At 37.1% G+C, this 27,769-nt stretch overlaps 1 long non-coding RNA gene across 1 annotated transcript in view; it reads left to right on the top strand.

Moving 5' to 3' along the window:
* The first annotated feature begins 4,117 nt into the window (after positions 1 to 4,117).
* Positions 4,118 to 27,769, top strand: part of LOC121096238 — a 321,096-nt gene continuing 297,444 nt past the window's right edge. The window contains exon 1 of the long non-coding RNA XR_005830409.1: positions 4,118 to 4,182. This is a non-coding gene — a long non-coding RNA (uncharacterized LOC121096238). The remainder of the gene's footprint in view (positions 4,183 to 27,769) is intronic.

Consider the following 27,769-nt stretch of genomic DNA (forward strand, 5'->3'; position numbering starts at 1 on the left):
CATCTGCTTTCACAGCATTGCTGTCTTCTAGACCGCAAAGGGAGTGTGATGGGCTGAAAGATGAACAGAGTTGGAGATGTGGTTGCGAAGATCTGTCTGTGCCATCCTTTTTCTTGACAAGTTTATGGATCCTAAAAGATGGTGGAAGCTGTACTCGTCAAGGAGGGGTTGTATTTTCATTCACAGCATGGGCAGAAAAGGGCTATATTTGTAGATTTCCTCTGCAGATGTAAGGAATAAGTCCTGGGTTTGATTTCATCCGTATTTAGCCTTAAACCGAGAAAGCTTAATGTGCAAGATGGCTGAAATTCAGTATTTTAAGTGTGTTCAGTAAGAAAAGTCCTTGTAGTCAAATTTATTGCTGAATACCACCTTAAGCACGTTTGCCTTTTCCTTCCACCTTTTTTTTTTTTTCTTTTTCCCTATCAAGAATAGAACCAGAAGTTGGAAAAAAGACAAAGATCTTAAAAAAAAAAAAAAAAAAAAAAAAAAAAAAAGACAAAAGGAAAAAATAAGTGTTGTGGATTTTAGGAACTTCAACCTACTTGATTTTGCTTTAAAAAGATCAAGCTTTCACATTAGAAATATCCTTTTGAAAAAAAAAAAAAAAAAGGATTTCTTTCTTTCAGAATCTTGAGTGGGAAAAAATTCAGGTTTGTGTCCGGCAGAGCTTACAGGTATTTTTTAGATGCAAGTTTAAAGTGCTCTGCTTAAAAACAGATGCTTTTAAACAAGAGGATTCAGGATTTCTTTCTTTGTAACTTGACAAGATGCTTTGCTCATGTCAATAGTCTTTTGATCACTCAAAAGACATTGGAATCAAAATTGTCAGTACTTCAGTCGTCTGATCCAGCCCGCTTGAGTATTGTTACAACAGGAATATATGGGATTGTTGTAACTTTTCAACCTGCTAAATTTGTGGGTTTAATCCGGAGTGCTTTGGAGACTGGAGCCAGTTTTGGCGTGGTGCAGGCGGGACCTGGAGGTGCTCTGAAACACTCCCTTGCTGGGTTGCCCCAGTCTGCAGGTGCCACTTGCTGATCCGCTCTTTCCAGCTTGGGGCAAACTCTTAGAATAGATGCTGTTGGGGCAGGGGCTCTCTTCCTTCAAGGGCTTAACTCTGGCTTCAGCCCACAGCAGGCCCACGGGTACTTCTGCCCAGCCCTGCCCGTGTCAGTGAACGATAACGGCGAGAGGTAGCCGTGCCGCTCCTGCACATCAAAGGTCTCCGCATTCTGCGTTTGGCTTCTCGAGGTGCATTGCATCTTTGTAGGGCAAGTTACTGCTGTCAGATATTGACGTTCACTTTACTGAAGTGGAGAGGGTTTTATACTAAACCTCCTACTTTCTCATCTTATTGAATTAGTGGGGGTTTTTTGCGTGCATATCTGCATGTTAACAGTGTGATGTTTTTTCACGGCAGGAGAGTAATTTCCTAATTCATTTGTACTGCCGAACATTCTTCACTCTAGTTATAAAAGAAATACAATGGGGTTTAGGGTTTTGTTTTTAAATGCCCTGTAAACCTCGAATTAGAAAAATAAAACTGTGAATATACAGGGTTATTCTCTCCTAAATATCTCTGTAAACCACGATCACAAAAGCTGTAGGGAATATTTTCTGTAGAATTGAAATTTAGAAGGAAGAGAATGTATATCATTAAAACCAAATCCTGGTATTCATACAGAGGCTGGTTTTGTGTATATGTATGTGTATATATATAAAAACATCAGTGAATCTAAATTTGTTTAAATGGATTACTTTTTTTACATGAATTATACTCTACATTTCAGAGCAAGCACTTTCTGTATGATTTGCTTTTTATCTGATGTAATGATTACAGGCAGCTTAAGCATCCAATCAAGATGAATCAGGTGTAGGACCTCAAGATGGAAGATTTTTGTAAGGAGTTGGCATGTCTAGATTAGTGTTTTTCCCCGTGCGTATTTCAGGAGTAAGAGAGCCTCTGGAAACAGGGGCTGAAATCCCCATTGAAGCTGCTAAGGGTTTTGTTACTGAATTCAGTGGATTCAGAATTTCACTGCAAGGATTTTTAGATGCTTTTTTAAAATAGAAAGGCAACCTGTTTATACTAACCCAAAACATTCACTGCATAGCTTCTGCCCTGCTCAAATTCAGATTCACAAGTCCCTAAACCGAAGGGAGAACTGTAGGAAAGTAAACCTACATATTTCAAGTAAGAAAGTAGCTTGAGATCTTTACACATCGTGCTTTTGCTAGTTGTTCTCAGTAGCAGAAGTGGCTGAGCTGGTGGTGTTATGACCCGTAGCACTTTGTAAGAAGGGGGCGGGGGGGGGGGAGCATATCAAAAAGATTAACTAGTGCACATAGAAAATACCTTGAGAAGGTATGTGACATAAATGACTGAAACAGCCCAAATGAATTTGCAACACAGCATACCCATTGCTGCTGGTTCTTTTTAAAGGGGAGTTTAAAAACAATCCACTGTTGGACGGATTTAAGGCATTAATTCTTGCCCATGAAAAAGTAAACCCAGGTTTTAATCAAATTTCTACCACAGTCGCACCCAAGCAGCTGACACTGAATATCTTTTTGGTTTGCGCTGTTTATTTCTGAAAAACAAGAAAACATAAAGAAATACATTAAGATCTAGAATTGCAGAATAGGGAAATAAAAACGGTTTGTCACAGAAGATTTTTTTTTTATTGACATCTTTAGTTTGTTTTGATGTCTGTAATTAAATAGCTAATTATGTGTTTCTGTTGCAGTGGTCATGCTTTTATTACATAATTGCTACAAGTTTTTCTCTCACCACTAACAATATTTGTTTAACCTTAGTGCATACTAGTTACATACTTCATAATGTAAAAGCTTAGAAATAGAGTTATTGACTGTTACGATTAACTAAATCAGAGGGGTTCAAAGTTCTCTGCCATAAATTAAATATGTTGTGTGGCAAAGGATCAAAGATAATTAAAGGATGAAGCAATTGCAGTCATTAAACAATAAATATTATTTCAACACTGACTGAAGAAAATAAAAAAAAAAGCAGAAAAACTGATGGCTTTTTAAAGGAGGGGAAAAAAGTTTAGCCTAGGGTAATAAAATGATTTTTAAAAAATAATTTGTACTCTGATCCTTTAAGCTTGCTTCTCTGTTTTCTCAAAAAGCATTTGATTAGGTGAGATGCAATTCAGTCACCTTCTCTTTTATTTTTTTCCCTTTTGAGTTTAGGCATAATTTTTGTCAGTATATTTCAATGTATTCATTAATTTTTCTCATTTGTTTATTTTATGCAAACCATAAGAGACATTTTTTCCTCAGTGAAGATTGCCTCTTTATTTTATTTTGAAATATTTGTATATTTATTTCATTAAATGAGATAATGCTTTTCCTTATTAACATAATTTCCAGTACATTAAACATATTTCTCCACAGACAGAAGAGAGGAATCAGATTAAATGACAGTTAAATCACTTGCAGCAATTTCAACTGTTAAAAGAAATAAGTGTCTCTGTTTTCTTTGTGATCACGAGATGTGCTGTAAAGGGAAATGAAATACTAAAGAAAGGAGGGAAAACATAAAGAAATAATGACTGACTTATTGCAGTAATACCACTGAGAGAAGAAAAACTCACTACAAATAAAAGGAAAAATAATATAGTGGGTTTGAAAGTTACCAAAATTCATTTCTTATTGATGAGATCAGTGCAAGCCTAATACTAAGTAAACTGCAGGAGGAAAAAAATAAAAAAAGGGCGTCAAAACCCAAACAATGCCATAAACTATGGATGATGAAAAAGGAAATAAATACTATGCATTTGCAGGGCTATTATTCTAAATGTCTCTTATTTTTAAATAATTTATTTTTTATCATATTTAGAGAAGGGGGGAGAAGCAATTATCTGTTGGTAAACTAACCATGCACCTCTGCTAATGTATCTGCTAAACTAGTTAGGGTTCTCCTAATGCCCATGTGTCCTTACTGCAGATCTGTCGTGTTTTCTTGAGCAGGCATGGGGCTACATGAGGGGGAAGATTGGTTTTTTATTAACACTTACTATACGATCTTCCAGAATTATTATAATAATAAATGTATTTATCTTAATTATATTTTTATTATTATTTTAATTTCCAGAGTCTGAACCAGCTGCTTTGAAGCGATCTTTCGAATGAATGACTAGGCTGTGAATTTCTAAGGTAATGTTCATGTTATTGTTTTGCCCTCAGTCAAGGTTTCTTCTGTTTGTGCTTTTAGCTGTAAACCAGTTATTTTTCACTGGAGTTATATGTGCCTGATCTTGTAGTCCAGAGTAAGGACTAGTCCAATATTTGCGTTTTTCCTTGTCTTTCTCACTCTCTGGTGAATGTACTCTACAACTTGAATCTCTTTATGCACGCTATATCAAATACTGTGATTTTTCAGCCTTAAGATGAAATCAGAGAAGGGGTTCTTGGGGTGGGGAATCCATTTTTAGCTCCCTGCTCTGTTTCAGAGTTAACTAGTAATATCCTTTTAAAGGATTTTAATTGTAATCTTTTTGCTTTTAAATGCCCCATGAGGAAAAGCGATGTCACTGTGGTACAGCATTTTCCCTTATGTGAAATGGCGCAGGAAAAGTGAGGTGGAAAATGGCACGGTTGTGAGGCTTTTACGGAATTGTTTTCTGGGGCTGGAGAGCAGGCTCTGCTTGGTACACTCATCTGCTGAAGCTGAGCAGGGTATGCTACGCGGTCATTACAGAAGCCTTTTGCACACTGGGGTTGATGTCCCTTGTGTCCTCTTTTGCAGTTATATTTGTTGTGCCAAGGGGAACCGTCAGGGAATGGAGGTGGTAATGGAATTTAGCAGCTGAGGAGACTCTAAGAAATTACAGTGCATGTGAAACATAATTAAAGAAATAAAACCAGAAGCATCTGTCATCATCCTCTGCGGATGTCAGCCAAGTGGGGATTGCTCCCGCCAAGCAGAATCACATCTGTGTTGCTATGAAGGTGCATCAGCTGAGCCCTTTCTCACAAATGCTCTAAAGTTTCTAGTGGGCATGGGTTGAGGGTCATTCCAAGTTCTGCTGCAAGCTTGCGTCTAAGGGAGCTCTGCAAAGCAGAGAGGGCTGGTAAGTGAAAATAAATGCATAGAAACATTTCTAATGATGGTGCTTATACTTACAACCTTCATTAACATATTTTCAGAGGGCATAATAATCATTAATGTGTTTATTGTGCCCTTGTGAGTTGGGGCAGTAACGTTATCCTTTTTTCACACACAAGAAATTGAGACATAGACAGCCCAAGTACTTCAGCTCATGTGGGAAGGCTGCCAAAGACCTGTTCCTATTTGCTAAGTCCTCTGCAGGATCTTGACCCATCGTCTTGGCTTTAGGTCCTTGTTCAAGGTGCCTAAGACAGGAGATAAGTTGTGCTGGACTTCCTCTGTGGTCGGTAAAGGGATAGGGATCTCCAGAGAAAAATTCTGATCTCTGGGCATTTTCAGTCTTCCCCAATGGGTTTTGGAGGGTGTCTATAAAATCATGCTCTTCTCAGTAAAGTACCTTAAGAGACATTTTTGCATCTCTCTGCTCTGGACCTTCACTGAGGACATGATGTGAATCAGTACCATCATGAAACAGAACATTTACGTTTTTGCCTCATGAAAAAGCCCAGTGCAGCTGTAACTAACTTTTGAATATGCTTTGTCATGCTTGCAAAATGACATGTCTGACCATGACTTAGATCAGTGGGCACCTGACAATCATAGTAGAAACAAGCAAATAAAAAAGTCCCTTGATGAGGTGTGAGGTTAACAGATGTCCTCCACTGGATTTTGTTGTAGTAGAGTCACCCTCTAAATAGCCATGAAGTGATGAGCTATTGTTGGTTTTGGTCTCAGAGAGATACTGGCAGGACAACCCAAACCTTACCTGCGTCCTTTTCTCTAGAAGTTGTTTCGTGTGGGCTGTGACCCTGCAAAATAACTGGACACATGTTAAGCTTTGTGCATGTTGATTGTCCCTCTGGTGTAAAAAGAACTAATACTTAACAGGCAATGGCTCTGAGAGCGTTAGCGGGTTTCAGACTTCAGATTACAAAAGTGTGTGTCACAGACTTAACTGTTTTTAAAGAAAGTGTTTTCAAATAAAGCAGGTGATGAGAAAAATCTGTTACAGAATGTAACAAGTTTTTATTTTGCATGTCCCATACTGAGGCCATTTTTCTTCTTATACACCACAAGAAACTAAATCAGTCTTTGACCAAGAGGCTATGATGCTAAAGGTATTCTCAGAATAACATGATTTAGCTTTTGGAAAATATTAAAGCATGACTACATTGGGCTTTTTATGTTATATAACAGCACTTTTCCCATTCCGCACTAAATATTATTTTCAGATTTCTCATCTTGCATGATATTGCCTATTTCATGCCTCTGACAAACTGGCTGAAACAAGCTCTTTTCCCCAAACTTGAGATATTTGTGGATAAAGGATTATTACCTGTGTGATATTTTAAAGAATGAATAAATTACACAATTGTTTATGCAGCCTTGCAGATGCAGGCAAGGTGTTTGGTCTCTTGTCCAATGCCACAGCAAAGGTCTGTGTCAGAGTTCAGAAGGGGGTTCAAGAGCATCGGGTTCCCCCTTTTTGTGCTTGGATCAGTAGGTTTAAGATCAAGAATGGTCTGGAATATGTACTGGAATGTTTTCTTGTTCCATTTTTCAGTTAGTATTTTGGCTCTGTGACATATTCTGTCTGTCATATGGCAATATTTTAAAATTAGTGAGCAAATTTCTTTATTGATAGAGGTACTAAAATTCACATATATCTTGCTGGTTTTACTAAGCTCTGATGTGGGGAAGTGTGTGGTGGCAGCGTGTTGTTCCAGTCTTACATTTTGGCTATAATGTGCCCTCCTTTTCTGGGGAAAAGAGCATACGCTAAGGGCAGAAGGGTGGCTTTGGGAACTGGTGTTTCTCTTGGCAGTATTTCGGGAAACCAAGTGAGACTTCATTCTCGGATTTGGTGGTGGTTTTTTTGGTGTTGACACAATAGGAATGGCAAAATGAGAGATAAAAAGTAAGCTTGATTCCTCTGCTCTTCAGAGAAGATCTTAAAACAACGAATGTCTCCAATCCAGTCACTCTGGTCTATGTCTGACTAGATTATTGCTCTCCTGTTGAAATATGATGCAGCAGGGCAATAACATCACTGAAATATGGTGGAGAAGTATGGAAATGCAAACTGAAGTTTGTGAAAGTCAGAATCTATATTCACTTTATCTATATCTAGAATTATTCATTCCTGTAACTGTGATGCAATTGCTTATCTCTGAAAATGAATCTATGTGCTATACATTTGTGGTGCGGGGTTGGTACTGTACCTTCCCCCAAGTGCTGAGCAGAGCTGTTGATTCATCACAGGCTTGAGTCATATCAAGGATAGGATTTTTAACTTTTTCTTTTCTTTTGTTTGGTGGTTTGTGGTTTGTTGTTTTTTTTTCCTGTGACTGTCAGTTCACTGTAATTTCCCCCTCATTTCTGAAATAAAATTCAAAGGGAATGTTCTAGCCACCTCTGAAAGCATTCAGTTTACTCCTTTCCTGATGGCACTTCACATCTAGTCTAGCTTTGGAAAGACATGAGGTTCACCCTGTTGGTCTGTACATCTTCTCCCTGCAGTGACTTTAGCGTTTTTAAACCTGTTTGCAAGGGACATCAAAGTTTCAGAGTAATTATGTTTTATGTGTTGTATAATTGCTGGTGTCCGGATATGGGACAGATATCTCATAATTATCTCACTGAGGAAAAGATGGACAGGGCTCATCTGGTACCTTTCTCCTCTGCTAGCCTGCTGACCAGTCAATGCGTAAAAAGCTCGGGACAAACCACAGCATTTGTTGCTGTCCCATACACGATAAATGTAATGATGTGGCATGGACGGGTGAAAAGTGATCTTAGAAAACCAAGCTTCAATAGTTCTGTTGCTTTGTGGAACAGATTATTGTTTCTTTGTATGGAAATTCAAGTGGAAAATGTGGCTTAGATGGAAAAGAAAAATGCATCTACTTAATGTTTCTCTTGATATTTCCAGCAAGTAAATGTGAAAATAATAAAATGGTGGTGTTTCATGAAAAATATTTGTTAAATTTAGCTGGTTTCTGCTTAAAAAGGGGGGAGAGTGATAATAATTGTAATTTGAAAATAGAAGTGTTCTTGGTTTCCTGCTTTCAGTAGACTTAAGATAATTAATTTGTTCTACTTGTAGTTTGTCTATTGATGCATCATCCCTTCCGAAATGTTCTGTGGGCCATCTTAGCCAGAGTTTCCTACAGTTATTTTTGCACTATTGTTAAACAGTACCATACAGGATGTTGCTTTTTCAATTTAGTGCGTGGGATCAGCACATAGTTTTCCATTGTGGCATATTTGTGTGTTTTTCACTTTTAGGGTTTATATGCTAGCATACGGCCAGAAAGACAAACTTTTTCCCCCTCTATTTTCTTCTTTTGCATTGTTTAGTCTTCAGTGCCTTTACATCAATGATTTGTAGAAATCAAATTCCTGGAATATAATCAGTTTGCTTAAAAAAGGAAGAAAAGTTTGGAGGATACAGTTCATGTGGATTAGTGAGTGTTCTGTGAATGGCTTTATTTTCCTACCCAGGGCTGTTCAGAGGGGAAAAAAGCAAATGTCTATTTTTATTTAAACTTCTCAGTTCAGTCATTTAGTTTCAGATACCTCAGCATGCCACTTGCACAGAGACTAGTGCCTGCATCAAGAGCTTTTCTGAAGCAAGCAGAGCTTCTCACATAGGCAAAAATATGCATGCATGGATATTGTTGCTTGACAAGGACCATATGTTTGCATTTGCTGTATACGTAACCCCAAACCAGGCAGTACTGGGACCACATGTTGTCCAACTACTACTTTATTGCAGTTGATCTAAAATTGACAACAGTTGTTTGGGTTTTTTTACCATGCTGACAGTGTAGCTATTGTTTTGTTTAAGTTTGAGCTTGTAGAAAAGACCATTTTCCCTTAATTTAATTTCTCTATGGTATTCTTACATGACACTCAGATAAAGAAGTTTCTTATCTTAGCTATTAAAATAATACGAACTGGGCCACAACCACAAAAAAGTTATCCGCTCTGCCATTCAGTAGTTAGGTCATTGCCACACATTGGAGGATGATTTGGCTGTAATTTGGGGAAAGAACGTTGTTGTTAGCATGGCTTCCGTAAAAGAAGGGGTTAAAGTTTTAAGCAAAACAAATCAATCACTTGCACAGCTCCGCTTTCTTATCTGTGTAGTTTCAAGGTACCACATATTTTTAGCTCACCTGGTATGCAGGAACCAAAGACCAATAACCAGTCTGAAATCTTGTACAATAGTTGTGTTACAGTAAAGCCGCTGTGTTGGCTTCTTCTGGATTTTCCATTTGTTAAGTTGTTGCACGCTATGTGACCCATGATGTAAAGCCTACTGGATATGAAATACCCATTTTCTTTACTTTCTTTGGTTAGTTAAGTACTTTTAAGAATACCAACTGTGATTTGAGGTAAAGAATCCCTGCAGCAATTAGGATTCATTTACTACTGGAGCATTTTATTAATTACACATTTGTAACCACATGGATAGTCACAAAACCAATCGCACATGTCTGTATTTAGAGATTTGTAGACAGAAGATTTAACGTAAACATAGAAATGTTAAACTACTCATCTGTAGCCTGCAAAGAAGATAACAAGAAGGATTCTGTTCTCTGTATGATTTGTGAACAATGCTAAGTAAATATTCATCATTAATATATAATAACTGTTGCTTTTGGCAGTTCACTTTTCATTTAATTTGATAATGTGTCCAGTAAATGAAGTGGTACAGGCTGCAGTGTTTTACCATCACAATTGCATATTTTCAATCATTGTTAAATGAAGGCAGCTCAAGGCAAAGCTTTAACCCCCACTAGTTTTGTATGTGATAAAAAGAGAAGGCGCTATCAATCTTTATTGTCTGTCTCGCTTACTGTAATTGCATTCAATAGTCCACTGATTCTGTTGTCTGTGCTAATGTCAGGAACAGTGAAGAGCCAGATGCTCAGACTGGATCATATGCATCCAGTGGCCACTTTGATAAGTTGGCAGCAAGTCTCTGGGTTCGATGATAAATTGTTAACGCTATGGATTATGAGTAGCTGAACAGTGGAGTGTATATGGAGAAACTTCTTACCTTGTTTTAAATCTGGCATTATGATGCTAGCTAAAGGGCATGCCATGTATTATTCAAATGCATGTTGCGCTGGAAATGTGCCAATGAGTCATTGTATCCCCATGAATGGCAAAACAACAACAACAAAAAACCAAAACAGCCTCAGAGTGATTTGAACATGACATTAATAGTCCTAAGACTGTAAGAAGTATTTCAAAATACTCTCTAGTAGGTCTGATTATCTGATTCAATAAGAGAGCTTTTGAATTATGGTATTTCATCCTTGAATCCATCCTACGATTTGTTTTTTCTTGGCAGCTGTTTTTCTTTAATTTGAAGTAGTAGCTGGAATGTTTTACAGAGTAACAAACAATAACGCTTTAGTGAAGTATGAACAGTGATACACTGTTGTGGGGGAAAAAAAATGTGTAAATAAGGGCACTGTGGAATAAGTTACTTGCTTCCTACATGTTAGTTACACCTTTATTCTATGTTCCACGCCTAAGGTTTTTCACAGCTTAATTTTTTAAGCTCTTTAGTGAGTATCATCCCTTGGACAATGAGCTGTTAAAGGAGACTTGAAAAGACTGGGAACCCTCATCTTCACTCAGTTCACGTCACTGGGTCAGAAAATGATGCTGTTTTTTTCTCAGGATAGATTTAAATGGTATGATCCCAACTGTGGATGGTAGTTGTATCAGGACAAGAGCGCCTTGCACCATATCACTTGTGGCTCATAGCTATGGTGCTTCTGACTGTATAGATAAAAGGTTGAGTTTTTGTGTTGTACAGCATATGACCTCCATTGTGGTAACTGTCCCTGTGTATTTTGGTGGGTTGTTAGCTCTGAGATTATAGCCAGCTTGAACGTAGACATTTCAGTGAATAAAATTCTGAAGAATTAGACCTTTTTTCACATGGTGGTGGTTCAGAGAGCAGCAGTTACTACCTCCGCAAATAAGAGAGGCAGGGACTTCCAAAGCCATGACTCAGAGGTGCTAGATTAAAGTCACTGATTCTTAGAAACTATGTCTTTAACAAAGACTGTCACGAAGCGGTTAACGGAACGTGTTGAGCAGAGTCATGTCTGAAAGACAGAACCAAAGTGTTTGATTCATGTACATACAGTGCATACCTGCAGTAGGTACCTGTGTGCTTGGTACCCTGTGCCTGGAGTCCTGGTCTAGTACAGGGCATCTATACGGGAGGTCTAGTATAGGGCATCTGCATCAACAGAGCTCAGTCTTTTCAGAAGTGCCCGCGGCGGGGCTGTGAGGCAGGCTTTCTGTGTACTGGCCCCATGCTCAAAGCCTTCCTCCACGCAGGGTGTGCAGGGTGTTTCTCATCCCTGCTGTGAAAGCTGGTTCAAGGGTGCTCAAGATGAGAGCAAATGCCTTCCCACTGAGGAGAATGTCTTTGTGGAGCGTCTTTGGCACTGATGTTTTTGGGAAAAAGAAACATCGCTATCTTCTCTTAAATTTTAAAAGAGCAATTATTGTTCAGTGTTCAAGAGGCAGACAGAGATACTGTAGCTAGGAATTGGGTTCTAATTAATTTCTGGTCCAGGCTGGAGGCCTTCCTGCAGCCTTGAACTGGGTGTTTCATCTCCTGATGGGCACAGGACTAAAGGCGATCCTTTCTTCATTGCTTCTCTTGAATACTTTACGCAGCTTATTTGACTGCTGCAAGTGTTCTCTGGGTACATCAGCCTTCCCTTATGCAGCGTAGCCATATAATAAATAACCTCTGGTAAAGCTGGCCTTGACTGAGGAGAGGAACAGAACACTAGAATATCTGTGCAAATATTGGTCTTCATACATCGTGTCTGTCTTATGAAATCAAATTGCATTGTATTTGGAGATGTATAATGAGCTTCATGCTACTTAAAACTGCTGTTTGCAATCTGATGTGTACGTAGACGAGTCATTATTTGAGGGAGTTTGGAAAACTAAAATTAGTTCGTTAAATTCATAGTACCTACTGTTGCTTTTTTTTTTCCTTTGCATTTTGTTCAAATTAATTAAAGTGCACAGATGTTCAATTAAAGCTTAAAAAATCCATGGCTACAGCTGTTTTGAAGCCACATTGTTGAGATTTAACATGTCTAATAATGCTTCTCTCTCAGAAAAAATTCGATTAATGACTCTCTGCTAAATAATTTTGCATTGATAAATTAAAGGAAATGTGGAGTAAACTATAAAGAGATGTAGGCTGTCTGCTCCATTTATTAATTAGAATAATAAAGTAACCCATAAGGTACCCAAACAGAAGATCTGCTTTTCATTTTCTTATACTAACATGTGGAAAACCTGGGGTTCCTAGGGAAAACTTCCTGATTTAGCTGAAAATTATTGATACCTCTCTTGCAATTCATGGAGAGGTAACTTGAAATAGCTGCCATGGAAGAGTCATCTACTAACAGTAACCCATACTGGGATTTTGAATTCCTGCAGCGCTGCTTTGTAATGTGGAATAATAGCACTATCTTGCATTTGAGACATGGTAACTGTTAATAGCATTGAGGTATTTAATAGAGATTGTTATATTCTAATATAAAGAAAGAGAGCTTAAGATAATATGGAAGAGATGTCAGGGTAACAGGTACTGCATAGATGCTACTGGACCAGGTACAACTTGAGTTGCGGTTGGGCTGCTTAGGGAAGAACCTCAGACGTGGAACAGTGAAGGTGAGTTATATGTGGGGATCAAAAGGTATTTTCTGTTGTGTTTATGGTATATGTGTGTTGTGCAAGGTATCCACCAGTTTCTAAGCAGAAGTTATTGAAACACATTAGTTTATCTAGGGTGAAGAGTGAAATATAGAAGAGGAGTTTAATACTTACTTGAATTATCACATTGTTTCTCTGGTAGGCCAGCTGGTATAATCCTGTGGGTTTGACTGAGGTCAAGATTCACCCGCACAATAAAGTCAGCAGTAATCCTGCTTTCCACCTCAGCACAGAGGATTTTGCCCTTAAGTTATTTTGTTGTTAGTAATGTTGTTACCAAGCATTAGTTAATAGCACAGAAGTGATGGAAGTGTACCATGAGCTAGGTACTGTCCCCAAGGATGTCACATCCCATGCTTCAAATACTTTGGCAGTGTGTTTAGTTTAAATATGCTGCACACAAATATAGACATTTTATGAGTAAGAAAGTTAATAGCAAGGTCATGTTCAGTAAAGGGAAATTGGACTTCGTGTTGACGTTTCCTGTGTTAGGCCAGAGCTTCAGCTACTAAATTAGAGCATCTCCACTGGTACGAGCAAAGGTGGGCTTGTTCGTGCATTTTCTGTACAAGTTAACCCCTGTCTTCTCAATGGTTTTGACTCTAAATGGCTTAGTTTAGAAGTAATTTTACAAAATGCTGCATTTGGCTCTAAGGGAATGTCTTACTGCTTAAAAAAACAGGGGCTTGTATAGAAATCGATTACCACTTCGGTGAGATACCTAATAATTGAAAACAAACAGCGCACAAAAAAGGAACTACAGCAGAAGATTGTTTTGGGGCCGTTTTCTTTATTTTTAAATACTTGCCATTAAATCTAAACTAAGTAATTTTTACGAGGTAGTTCATTGACATTCACGCAGAAGTTTTCTACCAGTGCGACACATTGCTTTGCACTTGTAGAGCTGTGTTGTTTGTAGTGTATTAGTACAAGCATCATGTTACTAGTGCATTCAAGAGTGGTTTTTTTATTTGTTTTCAGTTCTCAGGTAACATTAGAAGCAGTAATCATACCTTTCTTTTTAAAGTGATGTAGCTTCACTGAATGATTTTTGAAATAAATTTATTTGCAGTGGTCTGCTAGATGTTAGTTCAGTTAGCTTTCTGCCATAATACATGGATTCTGAAAGCTCTACCGGAGCAGCACGTTAAGAGATAGGAACTGATTTTTGTCTGGGGCCAAAACCAGAATTTTGTGTGTGAAATATATTATGTTTTTGCAGCTGCAAATAATTCAGAGTGAATATAATGGCTAGACCTATTGCTTCATTTGTGTTTGTAGATGATTACATTTTTGTCTCTCTGCTTCTAAATTGGCTCTCAGGCAAAGTTACTCATTTATAGCCAAGCAGATCAGGATCTATACATCCACCTCCCTGTATTGATCTCTCAGTTGGGACACAGAGGAATTGAGAGCACCAAGTGTTTATAATAAGCTATATGGCATTTTTGCTTCTTGTTGGAAAGAAACTATGTGGAAATCAAAAGTATGTATCCAATATTTTGTTTGGAGGGGTGTGGAAGAATCAAGTTTAGAAATATTCTGATGCTTTTCTAGAATGGTACAATATTCAGAATTACTGCACCTAGATCTGAAACCATTGTATGTAAAGGAGAAAAATCTTCCCTTTGACTCAAAACCCATTAATTTCAGAATCAAAAATTTAAAATAAAAATTTCTTTGAGGTAAATTCTTAAGTAAATTGTTTCAAATTAAGAAACCAAACCAATTTTCTTTGAAAAGATAAAGAAAAGCCCCTTAACCTAGAAACAGATTACTATGTGAGATGAAATTTCATAGTTAGGACCAGTTTGAAGAAGCAGAGAAGAAATTCTGAAATATTTCAGAACCATTTGAATTTCTTCCTGAAAAAGTTTTGGCATAAAATTTCCCTCAGTTTGTGGTGTACCGTGCTAGTTAAACTTTTCTCAATTATGAGGCAGGAGCCTAAGTCCATAGCCTTTTCAGGTCAATAGGAGCTTTGCAGTTGAATCAGTAGACCTAGGATCATATCTAATGAAGTTGTATTTAAAAATAAAAGTAAAAAAAAAAAAATCTCCTTTTTCTTTTTTGCTTTTAAAGCAATGGAATAATGGGGTGAATAGATTTCTGTCGTGGGAACTCAGTCCTCTGATTTCCCGCTTATGTAGTAATTTCCACTTGCTTTAAGTGGAACATGGTCAGTAGATATTATGCTCTTCTGATTAGATGAAAATCTTCATCTTTGAAATGAGACTAATAACTGTGCAAAATGAAAGTTCTTAGAGAGGCTTTTAACTTTTCCCTTTTTACTTCTCATATGGGTTATATTAGTAGTGATCTGGGCTGATTTAAAAAAAAACACCTGCTGATGCTTTTTATGCATTTTTCTGTGTTTGTAGAATTGGTTTGAGTTATTTGTACAGAATATGGAGTGTAAAGTTCCCTGGCTTTAGTGGATTCCTGTTATATTTTAAAATACTTGCATGCTGAGAAACTAGTCAGATTACTCCGGTGATGTACCCTTTCCATAGGAGTTTTGGGAAAAAGCTCAGTATTTTTAACATGTGTTGTAAATTCTTAATTTGGGTTGCCCCAGAATTTGAATGGAGGCTATGTGTGTTCCTGGAAGTCTTGTCAGCACATCCTTCAGTGAAGGGATTCAGTATGTATGTAACGTCTGTAAAAAGGTGTATGAAAAGCAGCAGCAGATACTTCCATGAGCATTTGTGAGGTGAAGTCTTAACATCATTGCTAGGTATCTGCACAGATGTCAAATGGCTGTCATAAAAAAAAATTAGAGACATTCAGGTGTAGAAAATTATTCAAATTATGTAAATATTCGGATGTTTTATATAAAAATAAGAAGATGCCACCTTGTGGTAAGAAAGATTTTAGTGTATCCTGAAAACCTCTGGGTGAATAGGGTACATCTGAAATCTGGCAATGATTTTTGTAATTTTTTTTTTTAAGGGAGAGTTTAATAAGTGAAATTATATTTTAGTTAGACAATTACATGACCAAACTTCCCCTTTCCCATGCGTTTTCCTCCTCCTTACAAATGTACTGTTGTACTCAGGGTATTTAAAGGACTGTTGAAGCAAGAGCTGAATATTTTCAAAGTTTCTGATTCCTGTGTTTCCAAAGCTACTTGTTGTTATCCCAGAAAACTGGAGCTGGGCGGAGGGACACACCTTTAGCCTGGGTAGTGGCTCTTACAGCTGAGACTTCTTTTTGTAGTTACCACTTTCTGGTTAATGCTGTATGTATAGGATGAGATAGCAGAGTAAAATGTTATCTTTATTTTGTGCTTGGCACTTAGACTGACTATTGTTTTATTTGTAGCCAAAACTTATTTATGGAGAAATAAAGGTTTTAAAAGACTGATAACATCTCTAAATTTATCTAACAGACAGGCATGTCTAATACCTGTTATATTATGCCATTCTTTATAATGGATTATAAAAAGTTTGTGTTTGCCTTTGCACCTATTCAAACCTCATTTGAAATTATAAGGTGATTGTGTATCCTAACAGCATCCTCTCTCTCCACGATGCTGTTCTTTAAATGTTTGTTTAGATTAAAAAAAAAAGAAAAAAAAAATAAGAAAAAGACCCCAAACCTTTTAATTCTGTATTCTAGTTTCTGTGGTTTAAATAATCTACTGTGTCTGCAACACAATTAGTGAGACCACAGTATAAGTGTTGTCATATACATGACAACAAACTACTGTTGTCTTACAACATGTTTAGGTCCCTTTATTTTACACATTGGTAGTCAGGAAAAAATTGCAGAAAAAATAATAATTGGAAAATCCTCTAGTCCTAAAATTTGTGTGCATGCGTGCACACACATATGCTCCTTAACAGCAGGGAATGTCTACCCTGTGCAGGCACTTGTATATTAATGCTAAATTTTACTACTACTACTAATAGTAAAGAAGGGTTTAGCAATTTTCCCCCAATTTGAAGAAGTATTGTACTTGTAATTAAAACATACTTTCTCTTAACATAATTTATTTCCTTGCATAATGTAATTTGACAGAATATTATAAATGTATATCTCTATGCTTCATGACCCCATTATGAGGACAATTTTTCCTTAGTAATTTATTTGTGTTCTGTTTCTTCTTGCTTTCTGATTACACAATCAGTATTGTATTGTGCAACCAACATCCTGATTAAAATGAGACAAAAACCTATACAGCTTAGCTTACTGAAAATCTCTTCTTGTTCCCCAAAAGACAATGGCAAAAATTTTACTTGTTGGAAAAGACAAAAGTTATTAAAATGAATTTCAAATGGAAGAGTAGAAGGTGGAGCTCCAGCTCCCCATGAGAGGAAGGCAGGATGGAAAGTATAAGCCACAAATGCAGTTTGGAGAAGTATTGCAGGAAAAAAGGAGAACCATTGGAAAGTTGGGATTGACAAGAGGGATTTGGGAGAACTTTTCTTATTTTTCTCCAGATTTTAGGATCACAGTAAGGTACAGTGTTTTTCACAGCAACAATTTATTTAGTTACCAGAAAATATTAACAAACAAGCAAACCACCAAGTGATTTCAATGCAGGAGTCATAATGATACCAAATGCAGAAATAATGTTATTTGTAATTTTACCTTTACCACCAGGCCTGAGAATCTGAACAGCCCCGACGGTGGATGGCTGCTGTGGACTCTGCCTACCCCAGTTTACAGCTGCAGTGTTTTTAGACTAACCCAAAACGTGCTTGATAAATAGTACAAGGAAACCTATTCAGTCACTTGAGAAGCCTTACTGTACTATTAGTCTGGAATAATTTTTTTTTTGTGATTAGAATTAAACACACATTCTGGTAAACAGTAGGATTAAATAGCCCAAATTGTATGTAGTTTTGTTTGCGCTTTGATTTCCTTTGGGTTTTCTGTTCATGTTTTAAAAACTTTTTGTGAATAATGTAGTTTCTGATTATTAATTGGCTACTAGTTAGAAAAAAAAATATTAATTTCTAGAGAATATTAACAAAATGAATGCTGAATGTATAAGCATGGTCATTTGCAATGCTGAATTGATCTTGGGCATAATCAGCCAAAGAATTGAATCTTAATTCTTGACACCTGAATGTATCCAGAAAAATATGAGAAACTGAGTTGCAGCTTTGCGTGTTACACTCTGGCACCCTTACTTTATTGATTCATTTTGTCATTTGTGAATGTGTTTAGATGGATCACAAGCAGCAACAGTAAATTAATCAAAGGTATTAGAAAATGGTGTGCCACAAATCTTAGCAGTGGGCCAAGTTCAGTAAAATGCTGACTAATATAAATTATTAATTTTTTAAGAAACTCATTAAAGCAGAAGCTTGGCCTCGTGGTCCATACTTAGGTTTGGGATCTGTGAGTTCCTAATTTCAATACCCTACCTTTTTTTACTAGCTTTTCCTCGTAGCACATACAGTCTTATGTTATCTGCTTTTACTTCCTATAGAAATAATCCTATTTACTACAGTGGTACTACTCGAAATGTTAAAACTCCAAGTATTTTTAGCTAGAACTTGTTGGAAAATAGGAAACGTCTTATGGAATGTTTCTGACCAATTCTAATTATTGCCATTAATGTATCATTGAAAAATTTTAAACATAATTTCTTTGGAAGGTATGACCTGCTCTTTGAAAGTGGGGGAAAATACTTATTTTTAATCACCTTCATCTCAAGAGCTGTAATTGAGGTTATGAAGTTATACTGGATTAACAGGTTAGTGATTTTTTTTTTCCCCAATATGGAGAAAAAAACTATCAGTGAGTTTCTTAGTAAAGTTTTTATAAGTGCTCAACCTTTGAACACAAATGCAAAATCAAATGTTTTAAGTTAGGGCCATAAGCTTCACATTAGAAATTAATCATGAGGTGTTTTGTTGATAAAATCTCTCTCATTTGAAAATGTAATTTATTAACCAGCACAATATCTATTTCAGGGCATTATTCAAGCTCCAATAAAGATTTTCATAATATTATAAAAATGTGCCAATATTAAGCCTTGTGTGAAAGAAAAGCACTATTTTCTCTTGGCTCTCACAATCACCCTTTTTTTGTCCCCTCTGGGATGCCAGAACAGAAGACCTAGGGACCTGACCTGCTATTTGCTGGCATAACAGAGAAGTTGCAACTGATCTTGAAGTAGATACAGTTGTTGTTGGGGCAGCAAGACTCCAGTCCCTTGTAGCTGGCTCTTCGCTGGCCACAGCCACTTCTGCCCGTGCTGTGGGTGTGCAAGAGAGGTGGGATGCTGATGGCTGAGTAGTCATTCCCCAAAGACTTCTGTGCTCTTCCATGGATGCAACACAGGTCTCTGTTTCTTGTTAGGGACATGCACGGGTAGTGAAGGGTCTAACGAAGGCTTCAAGGTAAAGTGCATCCCATCTGTTGCACCTTCATCTTATTCCTGCCCCTAATCCTGTCCAGCTTTGCACTGCTGTTGGCTCTCACACACGTTCGGCAGTGGAAAAGAGTAGGTGTAGCATATTTATCAAAATGGACTGAAACAGATGGAAGTCTTGGGATTGTACAGTGTTTTCTCTTTCTGTGCTTGATAAAGGTATAGTCAGTAAAATGCTAGCAGACTATTAGTTCGGGGGGGGGGGGGCAGGGAGGAACTTGCAATTCCCCTTGCATTTGCATAATTTTCTTTACGTTGTAGAAATAATTTAATGTGACTCTAACGTGTTGATTCTGGGAAGCCTTATAGAAAGGCAAGAAGTACATGACAGCACCTGAACTGTGCTATTTTGCCTGTGCTGTAATTATTTTCATTTATGAAATTCTAAATTCTAAATTCTGTTTTAAATATTGAATATTTCTGGTGAAATGACAGCTTGTGCTAGCTTTAGGATATGCCTGCTTGGTAATTATTCATGAGAACAGCTGAAAACAAACTAGTTATACACCTTGGCAAGTCACTGCGATTTTAATTCTGTGAAATTTCCCTATGGCCATGTGACTTTATTCTAAAGTACTCTAACAGTGCAGATGTCCAGAATGCCGTAGCTGTTACAAATGTTATTCCTGTATTCAAAGTTTTGAATCATCAGTGCTTCGGGAAAGGGGGGGTGGGGGGCGGGGAGAAAAAAAGAAAAGAAGAGGGAGGAAAGACTGATGATACAGCGTGTGTTTTGAGTGTTTGTCACATACTTCATTATGTGCAGCTATCATACATTACTGGAACACAGATACATCGTAAGTAATATATCTCAATGCATGTTCAGGGCATATAATGGAATTTACAGTGCCTGGAAGAATGCATCACTGAAATGCACTAAGTATTTTAAATTATCTTGTTTAAGCTATGATACAATAGGCGACATCAGCACTGACATTTTTGGAAGTTTAAAAGTAAGATAATTTCTATGTTACATTGGATGAAGAATTGAGATGCTTCAGATTTAGCTAAAAATAAAACATTTCTCTACTTTCGCCTTTTCTTTTTCTTCTCCATATGGCTCCTGAAACATTCCTTCATTTAAATAGGTTTTAGAGCTCTTTCCTTATAGTTCCTAAAGCATTCATTGCTTATGAGAAAAAAAAAAAAACCACAACATTTTAGCATGTGCTATTTTTGTTATTCTAATTAGAAAAAAACAGCTGGTCCTGCGCAGCTCTGACTGTAGTCTCTTTCAACACATTGTTCAGATTTTTTTTTCCTCTTTTTCTGTCACGCTACAGGCTACCACCTTTTCTCATCCCACATGAGCCAGCCCCCAAAACACCTGCATGCGCAGCCTTAAGTATCGCATCTGCCAGGGAACAAAAAGAAAATACTTTATTGGTCACAGGACACATACATCAAATTATTCATATTAGGAATATATATATTCACAAGTAAGTGGAAGTGACACCGGGCTAATGGCCAGTAGCTTCGTTTTCCATTCAGACGTATTTTTTTAGTGTCTTTAGCATGCATTCTTTCTCATACATATAAACCAACTTAACTGCTTTCATTTTTTAAAAAAAGGGTAATCAGCCTTCACTTAGGATTTTGATATCTGTAAACGTGTGTGCCTACAAATAATCATTGAAGCTGATCAAAGTCACACTCTCTGTTGCTATGGTAATGAATCCCCATTTTGTTTACGGATGGGTATGCGCCACATGACAAGAAATGATGTCAGGTGGAAAGCTGAGATAAATTAAATTTGTGGTCTGAAGTTATTAACATATGTTTTGTGTGAGTGTGTGCATGTGTATTAACTAAGAAAGGGAAGATTCAGAATATTCTGTTCTTTTAAAATGACATGGAAACACTGTGCTTTACAACATAAATCACGGCGTAGTTTATTCCACTTAGATGAAAGAGACACAGAGTGGTTGGGGCAAGGATGTTTCCCTGGCACGTCCAAATCAATGGAGCTGTTCTTTAGTAGTCCTACTCGTTATTTAATTTCCCTGTCCATTGTTTCCTCCTCTTTTCAATTCCATTTGTTTATTAGATTGTTTTTGCAACTGTCTCTAACTTTACATACATGTGTTTTGTCTGAATGGAAAGTCAGAAATTATTTCTAGCTTAAAGTAAAAAACTCATCACATTTATTTACAAATAATTGCACAGTTATGATTCTTTTGGAAAGCAGGAAAAAATCATACAATAAATATTAATTGCATTTCAAAACAAATGCTATAATACACTGATAATTTTGAAACACACTTTGAAGTCCTAAAAGCATGCAATTAAGATGAAAATCTGTGTATCTGTCAATTAGAGTTTACTTCTGTTTATGCAGTGTTTCCCCTAATGCCAGCATTCTCTGCCAGTTGTTGCAGGAGACTGGCCTTTATGGGTCAGAATCAATTGCAGATAGGTGCAGAGGAAAATCAAAAGCCTGCAGTCAAATAATCATTAAAGGAAATTTGTTTCTATATAAATTTTGGGTACGACAGCCTTCTCTTTTTAAGTTTTGTATGTATGTGTATGCATGTACATGTGTTTTTGGAGAAGATGATTGGATGCGTTTTCCTAAAAGAGACTGTACTAGCTATTGCACAAAGCGTGGATGAGAAGCTGTTTTATCAACAGTAATTTTCTCTCCTTGGTCATGTGTTTACACAAAAAGGATAACAGAAATGCCTCCAGTCAGCTGAGCCTTCAGTTTTGCTGACTTTCAGTTCCACTGCTCCTTGTAGCACCTGTCAGGGTACCTGAATGAAATCCCACTGAAGTTAGTGGAGAAACTCAACAAGTTCATCAAGTTTGGGATTATAGGATGGTGACCATACAAAAAAAGCAGAAACCAGCAACTGAAATCCATAGTGTTTCTGATTCCTGAGGGTATGGGGACTTCATACAGAATTAAATAAATTGTGTGTCTGATAGATTTTCCTAAGGAATAAATTAATCCTCCTTTTAGAAGGTGTAGGCATTAGCTGAGAGGCAACAGAAATAAGCTTTTGCAGAAAATCTTGTACCACAATAACATCGGAGGGGCAAGGCTGTTAGATGTGACAGGGATAGGGAACTACTGGCAAACTTAGCCAATGCTTCGGTGTTCCAGCAGAATGAAACAATGCCAATTTTTTCTTTTCCAAAGTGTGGCTTGTCTAGCATATTCCTATGCAGAATATTAGACTGGAAACATATTAGAAACACAGATTATTAGCCTAGAAACAGAGACTGCAGCAGTTCTATTGCTCCAGCTATATCTATTAAAAAAAAATCCACTGAAGATGCATTGGTATTTTCCTACATTTATATGTTATTATTTAATATAGGATCAACACTGAATTTGTTACTTTGAAGGCCGCAGACCATTCTTCTGTTTTTTTTAGAAATATAATAATCTCTTTAATTCACGTGCCATGTGGTGGTGTACCACCTAGCAATAGGTGCGTAATTGAGGGCAAAATTTGACCCTTTGATTCTGTAAATCACATATGATCATTACAGAAGAGCTCAGATCTTTAGACGTTGTATGATTGCCAGCTCACCAGCCACCCTTCCTTTGTCACATTATTTTTTTAGAGTCTGACACTCTAATGAGAGCAATACAAAAGGCTGCCAGAGCCCAGCTCAGAATGCCCAATTTGCTTTGACTGCCATTTTAGAGAGCAAAAGTGTGTTCCATTATTTGTGTCGATGTTAGGATGAACTTAGAATGGCAGTTCTTCTGGACAGGGGCTACACCTTTAGTTTCCTTTAAAGGGTTGTGCAGAGTGTGTACATTTGTGATATCATGTAAATAATAATTCAATAGTAGGAAAATTAATTGCATTGCTCAAGGTGGACTTACAGATTTCTGTTGGCTCTGTGGAGCACTAGGATTTAAGCATTACTCAATTTTCAGCCCATATACCTAAGCGATAAGATTTCGGAAGATTTTGTGTATGTCTTTGTGTATAAAAGCTGAGCAACCCTCATTTTCTTTGGCCCAAGCTTCTAGAATAATCCACAGTACATCCAGTTGTACTCATTACCTGATGCCTGTGGCAAGGAGAGAAAGTGTGCTTTTTGGCACGCTGTTTTGAAAATCTTGAATTTCTTTTCCTTCTGTCTTTCTCTGCTGCGAACTTTTTCTGTCCTACTCATCTGAGATACTTGGGGAGAATGAGAGCATTAAAGCAAGCTTGTCAAATGTTAACCTGATAAAGAAAAGGCTTGGAAATTCATTTTGTTCCCTGGAGAGAGGCTGTATTATTCTGAGGTGCCCTCTGCTATGTCAAGAGCTAAAGATGCTTCATGAACCACACCTAGGCAAAGATGAGTAAGACCCTCCCTTCCAAAGGCTTAGACCTGTTGAGCATCCTTTTCATCATTACAACATACAGTACATTGGAGCGTCGCGTCTCGGATTAATCATCTCTTCCCACAAGTAGAATTTCCTTTTGTTAAGACCTTAGGGAAGCAAAATTTTTCAAAATACACGCTGGACGAGACTGAAGGGGATTTTTATTTCCTTTGGAACCCCATTCACAGAAGCAAACCTCCATGTTTAAACTTAAAAAACAGAGGCAGGAAGGGTTTCAATTCAGAGAAAGAAAGATGCATTGGTCCTGAGATTCTGTGAAGATCCTGCATTCTTCTGAGTGCTGGAGAAATTTGTGAAACTCATTATCTTCCAGTCCAGCATTTTAAAGAAATCCCTGACTATATCAAATTTAGCTTTGGCATAAATGTGTGTAACTAATATTAGAACTCTAAAAATGATCTTGTTAATCATCGTTTCCAAACAATGCTTAGATATTCTTAGAGGTGGGGTTCGGTTTTTTCAATGGAGTCAACTGAGGCTTAATTTTCTATGTATTACACACACGGATCTTGAGCCCCAAGGAATTTCTTCTGAGACACGACAGTGAGAGCGTATCGCTGCATGTGAAAAATACTTTTACCATTGTTGCTCGACATAGAATTTTCTGACTTCAGAACACGTCAAAAAAAACCTGAAAACCAAACCAAAACCAGTCATGTCCCGTCCCCCTTTGCCCCTTTACCTACTACTTTTCATTCTGAGAGTTGACATGTTACAACAGAATCTGAAATTTAGGTTTTGAAAATGAACTCAGTTTTAGAAAACCAGGTGTGTAGAGGTTAAAAAGAAGTTGGATGCACAGAGTAAATTTATATATGCAGTACGAAGTTAGGCTTCCATATGATTTATTGGGTTCATTTGCTTCCTTTTTCTACTTTTATTCTGGATCTTTCTATTGTTATTCTTCAAAAGGAATACGGTACAGCAGATTCATCAGAGGCCATTATTTACTGATTCTGTATATTGTTTTCATAATGGTTGAACTCAGCAATTCATGAACTGATTATTGAGTTTTAGCAAGTGGCTAATGAATCATTGATGCTGGCTCAGGGAGAAACAGATTCCTCATGTTTCTGAAAATCTGCAGGTTTCCTCCAGATTTCACTACTGGTTTCATTCATTCTATTTCTTCCCTATCTTCCTCTCTTGGAATATTACCTTCAAAAAATCCAAAGCCGTTGACCACTTAAATAATTTCGAGTGTTTCTCACCAGTAGGTTAGTGACCATATATTGACTAAAAGTAGATTTAAGGAAGAATCAACAGGATTTGCAAATTTCATGAGGTCTCAGGCAAATGAGAAACTATCAATAAACTTTAAGTCACTATAAATCAGCTACGAGATGGCACTAAAATAATACACAATTTCAAATGAATGATTTTAATAAGTTAGCAAAACAGAATTGTTGATTAATATAGCATAACTTATTTCTTGCTTATTATGGAATGGTAATGAATTATTATTAAAGATACTATATTATAGTTGTAATTTAGCAATGAAAACTTTAATAGCGGCCTGCAAGAAAAGGCTTTTTTCATTCTCATTTTTATCTTTCAGCTTTTTGAAATGCATGTCCCTACAGAATTGTTACAAGATAATAGAACTGAAAGATTTATTTCTGATAAAAGGTTTAAATTGCAACAGCAAAATATAATAGCCCAATAACAAGAGTGAATAGATATTAAAATAAAGAAGAAAGAAAGAAAAAGGCATAGACTTATTGCTTACATGTCTTCATGAAAATGGATCCGTCATATTGCAACTTGATAGTAGCTCCCTATAGCCTGCATGTTGGAATTCAGAAGGGGGATAGACTCACAGGTTTTATTCACTGGTTGCATTGCAATGTGTGTGTTCAAACTCTGTAGTAACAGATTTTCCTGAAAGTAATTTCTGTGTGGATTAAACCTTACTTATCACCTTCACCTTTCCCATAGAAGCAAATTACATTTGTTATAATCTGCCAAATTTCATTGTTATCATTTCTACTAAACTGTTACTGAGAATGGTAGATATTTTTTTTTTGTAATTTTTTATTTCTGTGTTGAAGTTGAATAACGTTTGTGAAATAAGAAATTCCAGAAGTATACATTAAACATCACTCACAAGTTTTGAGGGCTTGTTCGTAGTGATAACTCATTTGAAATCAAATTTCTGCGGTCATCCATACCATTCTTACGCTAGTGGAATAATTGTTTGGATATTTGGTTAGGGCAGCATCCTGTAGATTAAGTCATGAATAGATGGAGTAAGAAAATGACGTTTGGAATTTCTTTTAGCAGGTTGTAAGCATATTCTTTTTTAAGAGAATATGTTAAGTATTTCATGAGGAGACAAAAATGTTTCTGTTTATGCAATTCATTACATTGCCATGAGGGCAACGTGGAGTTGCAGATAATGTACTGGTGGTCTCATGTAGGCGCCCTTTGGTCATGTGTTATATTGCCGTCTCGGGTAGTTGGGAGTGTGCTCTTGCACTTTTGTTCTGCCTCTGCCTCTTCTTCTCTCTCATCCCCCCACCCCACCCCTGCTTTTCTAGGTAGAGAGGGGCAGTTTAAATCTTATTGGAGAACTCGGTGTCTGGAAAAGATGAGGAGGAAGGATAGGGATGAACCAGAACTACTATTATATAAAACAGGAAAATTGGCAGGCTAGAATATTTATGTTTTTGATAGTATTTCTTCCAATCTTGCTCATAAAACCAGTTCATCATCAAAACCAATGTGAGTTGAAAAAGTCAATTTTCTATAGGTTCTGTTGAAACTTTCCAAGCAGCTCTTCTTACAGTTCGTTAGTAAACACGTGGTTTTGTGGTTTTTCTCATGGTTCAACACCAATCAGCATTTTGGTCTTTATGAAATGTGAAGATTCCCAGGGGCTGATAAAAAGACAATTTCTGCCTCTTGCAAACCCTGTTCTCTGAAAAGAGAATGTCGGTACCATTTTCTACCCCAAATAACAACCCCCCTGATTTTCCAAAGTCTGAAATCATCCTACTTTCACAGTAAGGGCAGTAGCAGGTACCTGTAGGTAGGCTGAACCGTTTCATCTTCTTTTTCTTTTCTGATTTCTGTTCACAGGGACTGTCTGCCATGTATGGAATTTAACTGCAGTTAGTAAGATCTGATTGGAATTTTCATGAGCAGTATCTTTGTTGGATTTGTTCAAAATAAGTGAGAGAAGATATTTTATGTAGTCTCCACGTAGGTTAAAAAATTGATGGGAAAATCCTCTTAAAATTAGGAAGTAAATAAATATTTTGCAGTATTGAAGTAATTGTCTTTCTCAGTATGATCGATCATTATAATAAGTTACATTTGTGATGTACATACATTTTCTAGGACAAAGATTGTGAAAACTTACAGGAACTTTAAGCATGTAAAATACCTGGATGTTTTTTTCAGGAGTATTTAATCCTGCTGAGGAGTTAAGTTGAGGTATTTGAACAATTATATTTAAGATGAGATTTTTCCTTTTTATTGCTTTTTTTTTAATAGAATAATGAGATTTTTTTTAAAAGTATCTGTGAAATACTATCCCCCTTTTTTGTACTGCAGACTTGGAGAGAGTATTGTATTCCAACTTCTCGCAAACCACAGGAGCAGACCACATATCAGGCATAGAACAAAACAACAAAAAAGAAGTCCCCCAAAGTCTGACCAGAGGCTGTTAGACTTAAGCTGAATAGAGCTAACGCTAAGAGCCTTGGGGACAGATCCTCAGCTCAGCTGAGTTTGGTGTTGCAAATAGGACTGTTTACACCGGCTGAGGATGTGCCCCTCAGTGCTAATACTGGCTGGGAGAAGTTTGCTCTAAAGCAGACTTGCTGGGGTTTTTAAATAAATAGAAGCCAGTCTTTTCAGGTATTCAATACTCTCGTGTTCCAGGCTCACTTCTGTTCAAAGCTTGCCCTATGTGTATGTTGAATTTGATAAACAAGGCAGACAGACAATTTACAGATTGTATGCTTGTCGACTTTCTCCCCTTTTTAAAAAGAGCTGCTTGTGTGTGAAGCTTCTTGGCTGCATGGAAGTTATGATAATGCAAATAAGCCACACAGTCTTTCATGCCAATATTCCCTTCTTTCTACTTTTGTCCAGACTGGTC

This window comes from Falco naumanni, chromosome 12, assembly GCF_017639655.2.
Source record: "Falco naumanni isolate bFalNau1 chromosome 12, bFalNau1.pat, whole genome shotgun sequence".
Taxonomy (NCBI): Eukaryota; Metazoa; Chordata; class Aves; order Falconiformes; family Falconidae; genus Falco; species Falco naumanni.